Here is a 7,975-nt window from a genome sequence, read left to right on the forward strand (position 1 = left end):
AACAACAGGCTTATCACAATGTTTTTAAACAGACAATACTTATGAAGTTTTTAGGCCTATTTGTATTACATGTTATTAGGCTACTAAGTGAGTTCATTAGTGCATAGTATTGCAGGTATCTTTGAGTCCTGAGGTATGACTGTATTTTGACAAATTAAAACTAAAATTTACATTTCATACAGAAGTTTATGAGGGATAGGTGCACAAATGATTAGCCTCACAGGAGAATGGTTTACAACTGAATACTACAGTGGGGTCAAAGAAGTATTTGTTGCATTCTGATAGTATATTGTGCTGTTCAGGTATAAAAACTCTAGAAGGTAACAGTTGCCATTTTACTTAAATTTCACAGAAATGTGAAATTACCTTTTTGGTATTTGAAAAATACGTCTCGTTATTCCCAGCAAGTGAACTACATTGGTAAGGAAGCGATTAAAGCTAATTCACACATGTGGTCAGTACTGTGTATCTCTGTACGTGAATCAAAAGTATTTTAAATTGTTGAATAATTTCATCATTTCGTATTTCCTTTGTGTATCACATTGTAAGTGACTCTTCCCTGTAGTTAAGGTAGAGTATTTTGCTCCATGATGCAAATGGTTTCCTGAAAATTTCCTGTCTCAGGAAATGCAAAAGGTAATCAACACAAGGTGTACTTGAAATTTGAACTTAGGTATGTACCTGTAATTGACACTTTAGTAGTAGACTGTGAAGTACTTTTGTATTTTAGTAGATAAAATATCTCCTAGGGTATTCCATATCACTTCATCTGAATTTAGTAGAAAGAAGAAAGAGATAACAATGAAACAGTATTTATTGCCTTTTTTGTTTATCTAATCTGATCAATTTCTATACAGTATATGGAATGTATATTCAATAAATTCTTTGTGTGAAAGACAAGGAAGAAAGACTATGTTCATGTTTGTTTTCTTCAGCTTGGCAGTGTAGATAGAGGAAACAGTAATACAACAAAAAGCACCTATAGCTTTCATTTTTTAAACTTCATTTAGAAGTTAGTCACATTTAGAAAAACACTGTGAAAATAATGGAATATCCAGAAGTTTAATACAATCAAAATTTGAAAAATTAATTCCCTGACCTACTTTACTGGTAGATTGGGCGTAAAAATATCTTGTGCCTATCATAATTGTTTCAGTATTTTACAAATAGAAAGGTACAGTCTGTTACGCTGGAGTCAAGAAAGAAGATACTTATGTTATACAGTGTGGTGATCTTATTGAAAGTAATGAGAAATCTTTTCTTTATATCAAAGCTGGCTTTAGCACATTAAAAAATGGAGACTTTTTTAAAACAAATTCTGATCTTAGAATATATGTATGCAAATGTATGCACACTTTTTTTTTTCCATTTCTCTGTGAAAAATATAACTACCCTTGTATAACAGAGGAAATCTAGTGCAGTTTTAAGCAGTTCCCAGATCTGTGCCTGTCATTGTTCGTGGAGTCATCCAGAATGGCTCTCTTGATCCTAGCAGTTAAATAGTGTGGATAGTCAGAAGTAATCAGAGTATTCAAGTTCACTTCCTACAATCTTTTATCTAAAAGTATGGGTATAAATTTACTGAACTTTTCATAATTAGAGAATTTTGATAATAATTTCAACATAGATTATAACAACTGCTTTCAACATAAAGTAGCAAAATTGTATATTGACTGACTAAAAATCCATGTTGGAGAAAACTAAATCAATTTTATTAGATAATGTTGATATCTGCTGTTGCATTCAGAACTGACCTGCCACTTTTAAAAAATAAGTTTTGTTTTTAAATTGCATGTCATCTCTACTTAGAATATATGAAAGTCACATTTTTTAGTTAGATGTTTTTTAAAACTTTAAAGAGGTGTGTTGCTAGCTCTGCGTAGAGCTAACAAAGTAACAGGTGGTTTGTTGTTTTTCTCTTTTTTTAATGCATTGAAATGAGCCCTATGCATCTGAGAGCAGGACCTGGCCTTCAGAGTAGGTTTTATAACTTGAAGTCATTGCTATGGAAACACAGCATGATCCCTCAAGACCGATTTCTCAAACTGTAGTGTGATTCAACAAATAAAAGAACAAACCAGAACTCCAGTTGTTTTTAGAATACTAGTGAAAAATTAGGCTGCCAGTTTGTTGTGATTTTAACGGAAGTTTCTTGGAAAAGTCTCATGTACTATGGTAGAAAATACTTTTAACAAGTAGTCAATCTTAGCTTTATGATAAGATCAGGTAACCAGTTAAAGTTTGATAAGTATGAATTTATGTATTACAATATATATTTCAACTATACAATATTTCATAATGTCATTACCACTAATTACCACTAAGTCTCATGTACTATGGTAGAAAATACTTTTAACAAGTAGTCAATCTTAGCTTTATGATAAGATCAGGTAACCAGTTAAAGTTTGATAAGTATGAATTTATGTATTACAATATATATTTCAACTATACAATATTTCATAATGTCATTACCACTAATCAAAACAATTTAATAACAATGAATACTTCCTTTTAAAAGATAGACATGTTGGCTCAAAAGAAGCCAATACTTCAGAAAGCAATGTTAATCTATTAGTAACAATACTAAGATTTTTCAGGGGAGAAAGAAGTAGCCAGCTATTTACTTTGTGAGAAGCTCAGCAGTCCTTGTATTGCCTCATATATGATTCTTGGTGAGTACACCAATTTTATTCCAGGTGAATGAACGATCTACTTTCAAAAAAATGCATTCTGAAGGCACAAATAGAAATCAGCATTAGTCGTACTGTTAGCATACTAAAAGTACATCTCTTTTGGTATTTAGGTCCAGCCTTTGGCAAGCTTCCTGATCTACTACTAGCACCTGGAATTTGTTGCATGAATTGGTACTTTTTTTTTTTTTTAATGAAAACATTAGAGAACAAACACAAAGCAAAAATTTTAAAAGTCTGACTGTATGCAAGCAATATAACCTGATTTTTATACCAATCAGAAAAAATTTTTAAGAGGACTGGAAGAAGTTCATGTAGTTAAACAACAGAATAAAGAAAAGTTTTAGAAATAAAAGACATCTTTCAAATGAAGATTCTGTCCCAATGATAAAACCAGGAAAGAGCCTAAGTTCTGGCATTAACAAAGGCAGGCTAAAAAAATCCCTCACCTATAAAAATAATAATGAAGCTTTTCTTTTTTTTTTTTTTCCCCAGAAGAAAATATAGCAAGCCATGGTAGGCAAGACATAATACAATGTCTTAGAAGGACTTAAAAGGCCTATATACTAGAGGCATCATTAATGCATATTTTTAAAACATGTCACAAGCAGACAGAAAGCTGGTAGTATGCTGGTAGAGCTGACAGATAACAGAGCAATAAAAGGAGCTTTCAAAGAAGATAAGGCTGTAGCAGAGAAGTTTAAAGTGGTTTGTACCTATATTTATTGCAGAAGAGGTTAGAGAGTTTTCCATGCTGGATGCAGTATTTGTTGGTGATTAATCTGAAGAAATATCCTAAGCTGAAATGTCATACAAGTGACTTCTGAATGGATTGATAAAATGAACAGCAATAAATCACCCAGTCTCAGTAGTACTCAGGAGTTTTCAAGGAACTAAAATATGAAATTGTTGATCTGTTAAAAAGATTGGATACTCTAAGTTAAGGGTAGTCATGTGAAGGAAATGGGACAAATGTGTTATCAATTTTAAAAAGACTTCTAGGAGGGATACTGGGAACTATAGTCAAGTTTTAAATCCATGCAGGATAAAAAAATATCAATAATAGACATTTAAGATAGATGTCTTGGGCAATGTCAGTATGGCTTTTCCAAAGCAAAGTCATGCACCACAGATTGATTATATTTTTGAAAGTGCAATTGAAAATGTGGTCAAGGACAAGAAAGCTTTCAGCAAGGTACTTGGCCTTCAAAAGATACTAAATTGTTTAGTAAGTAGAGGGAAGAATCTTCAATAGATAGTTGCCAGTAAAAGTTGAGAAACAGGTAATAAAAATGTTTAACTTCCATAGCAGTGGGTAGGTACTGGTTAGGTACCAAAGAAACTTGTATTGGCATTTGTGCTGTTCAGAAAGGGATTTTAATAAATAAGATATTTGGTAGTGATACACAATTTTTGAAGGTAATCAAAATTAAAAAACTAATCAGGTAATGCTAACAAATTGGGTGATAAAATGGCAGCTGGAAAAACAATGTTGACATGCATATCTGTAAATACTATACATATACAAAGCTGTACTACATGATGGTGATGTCTTACTCCTTAAAATCAAGATTGGGTTGTCCTTTTGGCTAGTTCTATAAAAAATTAAGCTCAGTGATAGTAAACAACAAGCACATCAGGAAAGAAAATTGAAAGTAACACTACACTATTGCACAGACTTGCATTGTGCTTGTCTGGAATACTGGTTATCCCCTTTTTAAAAAAAAAATGGAAAAGATACATGGAAGGATTACAAAAATCACAGATTAAAAGAGTTTTGAACTGAGGAAAAAGTACATTAAAAATACTCAGCTTCAAGAAAAATAATTCTTCAGAATGTGGTGATGGACTAAAATCACTGAATAGCCTGAAGAAAATTAATAGAGAACAATTTTCTGTTCCTTATCACAAAAGAGGGGCATCTAATTAAATTTTCAGATAGCCTGTTTAAACAAAGAAAAGGAAGTATTTTTTTCATTCAGTACAGTTAAATTATCAAACTCATTGCTACAGGATATTGTAGAAATTGAAAGCACAGTAGGTGCAAAGTCACATAGCATTGATCAGACTTTTTCTTCGTTAACAGGGTTGTCCGGGTGCAACTTTTACCTCAAAAAGTCTCTGAACAGCTGATTGACAGAAGGCAAGAGAAAGCATTCATGGAAGTAGTTATGATTTCTATTTTATATACTGTTTTAGGTATTTTGTGGTGGACATTGTATTGATTTCTGTATGGAAAGAAAAAAACATCTTAAGCTGTTTCTGAAATTAAGAAGGATATTTAAATTGGAAATAGAAAAGAGAGGGGGAGGCAAGAAACTATAGTGGCAACTAATTAATATTTTTGTTTTATTTGTGTGAGGTTGAATATTGTTAACTTGAAACTATGGAACATCATAGGAATATCATGTATGCTATGCCAAAACAGAGTCTTTTATTCTTGAAGATATTAAAGGACTGTGGTGTTGCAGCTTGTCTACCATGAAAAGTAAGGCCCAGAGGGGCTGGAAATAGACCCCACATGTTGGAGGAAAATTCAACCTACCCCTGTCTAGCTTCTTCAGCCTGTTGCTGTAGATGATCAGTTTGATTGCAGAAAGTTCCGGAGCTTAGCAAAGAGACTGTGACATTAGGGGCCTTTGAATACGGATTATAGAGGTAAAGAAGGAGACCACCAGAGCATTAACTGAAAGACTTCCAGGCGATCCAGCATAGAGACTGTAATCTGATAAAGTCAGAATGTAATTTGCTTTATAAACCCCCAAATTTCTTTTCTGATTAGCAGTGGGGAACTTGGTACAAGTTAACGATTGTTTTTCCCTTATGTACCCACTTAAGTTTATACATTGAATTTCATCTGCAATTTTATTTCCTTATAAAGTTAAATCAAGTTTCATAAAGTCTTTTTGCAGAATGTGTGCAGTTCTGCAAATTGGCCTGTGACTAAACGTCCTCCATGAAAAGAATAAATAAGTTGTTCAGTTATTATGGTCAGAAGTCTTTGGACTGCTGACTGCTAGTTACCACTCGTGACAAAGCTTGGCAAGTGACTGTGGAATCACTTCTAGGATATTTTACTGTAAAATAAAACATACGGCTTAAGCCATCTTCAGCTACATCTGAGGTGAGAAACTGGATTAAATTAATTCAGTGGAAGTGGAAATATGGTAGGCCTTCACTGGAACACAGCTTTACAGGAGCAGTATGAGACTACTCACATGACATGAAGTAGCAAATTCTTTCTAAATGTGAGATGTTTTCAACCATATTTCTTATTCATCCAAAGGCTTTTTGAATTAATCTACAAAAACTAATGATTAGGCTGTCAACTTTATCAACTAAGTCTCAGATATGGAAATAATTTTCCTGTAAAACTCTGAAAATAGGAAACTAATGAAAAGTTGGCTAGTTATATCAATGGCAATACTACAGTTGGCATGTAAAACACATGTAAATTAGCTATTATTATGTAAAACACTGACATTTAATGGGGAAATTTTAAGGTGTTACAAAGGAAAAAATGAGATTTGCTTCTAACAGTTTCCTTCAATAATCTCTGAAAATGCCACTCAATGCTATCCTAACAATTTCTGAAACTTGGGAAGGGATGTTTGCATAGTTATCTGTAACATAACCACATGCTTATTAAGGATTTGGAAAATGACATTGTTAATTTTTACTACACCTTATCTGTAAAGTGTTTCTCTGTGGTGAAGTAATTCCTCTTTGGTTTTGTTCTTATTTTCTCCTTTTTCGTATGAAACTGATTCATGTAGAAAATGTCTACGTTCTTAGTTTTTATGTACACAGTAGATTTTTCCCAGCCCCAAATGTGCTCTCCTGAGTCTAAGTACTTATTTGTTCACTATAGGCATCTATATTGGTTTCTTGTTAGTTGTATCAGGAAGGAGAGAGGGATTGCACATCCCATAGATGCAGCTTGAATATGTGTAATACATGCAGGAGACGGGGGGACGACGGACAAAAGGAGTGTTCATCATTTCACACAGATCAATTAATACTTTTATTTCTCTGAAAATGTAATGCTTAGACAAATTTTCACTGCAGTAATATGCTACTTGATATAGTGCAACCGAGTCTATTCAGTAAACACATAAACAATGGTGATACTGAAGAAATGTGCTTTTCCAATGATATTCCTATTGTCCTCTGCATTCTTTGCCAAATGGTATAATACATGTTCACAGGTACTTAGATCTTTTTTTGTAATTCAGAAAGTACTTTTCTGTACCAAGTCTGTATTGATCAAAAAATAGATAAGAATTTTAAATTGTAGACTAATTGAAATACATTAAAAAAAGCTTTGAGATAGCTTGCAAGCTGTTGATACTTAGTATGATTATAAAAGGTTTTTCCTCTGCCAGTATTCAGCCTTTAGTTAAGAAACCTCTAAGAAGAAAGTGAACAAGCAGAGAATGCAGAATACAGGGATTTTTGTTCCTTTTTTTATGCCAATGCTTGAAACCTACAAAATAAGGCTGTCATATGATATAGAATTTGTGTGCTTAACCTTACACACTCAATCATTCCTTTAGTTGAGATGTCATAAAATGTTAACCTGTACCATGTACAGTGCATTAGAATACTAGGGCCTAATTGTGATTTTTGAGTTTTGGTTTAGGCCCTAAACAGATTTTCCGAAATCTTCTAAAAGAACAGAGAAGCCAGCATATATATTTGGGTGATAAGAATACTTAACATGCTATGTACATAAAAGCATGGCAGCAACAGCTAAAAAGCATTTTAAATCAGAACAAACAAAGATAAATTGAATAAATGTTTGTTTTGCTTCCTTAAACCATATTTTTAATGCCAGTGCTTTCTAGTGAGCAGAAAGGTAGAGGTGGCTAGATGCAATGTTAATGTGTTTTTGAACTACAGTAAAATCTGAAATCCTAAAATCTCACTTTTTAAGCCCTTCTTCCATGTAGTGACAGCATGCTCAGCTTTTAGGCATTTACTGCTTGCTGATGTTACCGGTATTAGGCAAAGCCCTAAGAAGGTATAAATGAAGGCAGACCACCTAGCAATAATAACAGGTTCAAAGGTGTCAGTCCACAGATCCACATGACAGAGCAACAATACGGTATCTGCCTTACCTGAGCCAGCACCATTATAAAGAGCAGCCTCGATAGGGAAGTGACATCCAGATTAGAGACAGCATACTGTAAATTCAATATTTTGAAATCAAAGTTATAAATCAGCAGAACAAAACTCAAATGTCATCATCCGTCTGCAAGCTCTAACGCTCCACTAAGACAAAA

This window comes from Haliaeetus albicilla, chromosome 17, assembly GCF_947461875.1.
Source record: "Haliaeetus albicilla chromosome 17, bHalAlb1.1, whole genome shotgun sequence".
In the NCBI taxonomy this organism is placed as follows: Eukaryota; Metazoa; Chordata; class Aves; order Accipitriformes; family Accipitridae; genus Haliaeetus; species Haliaeetus albicilla.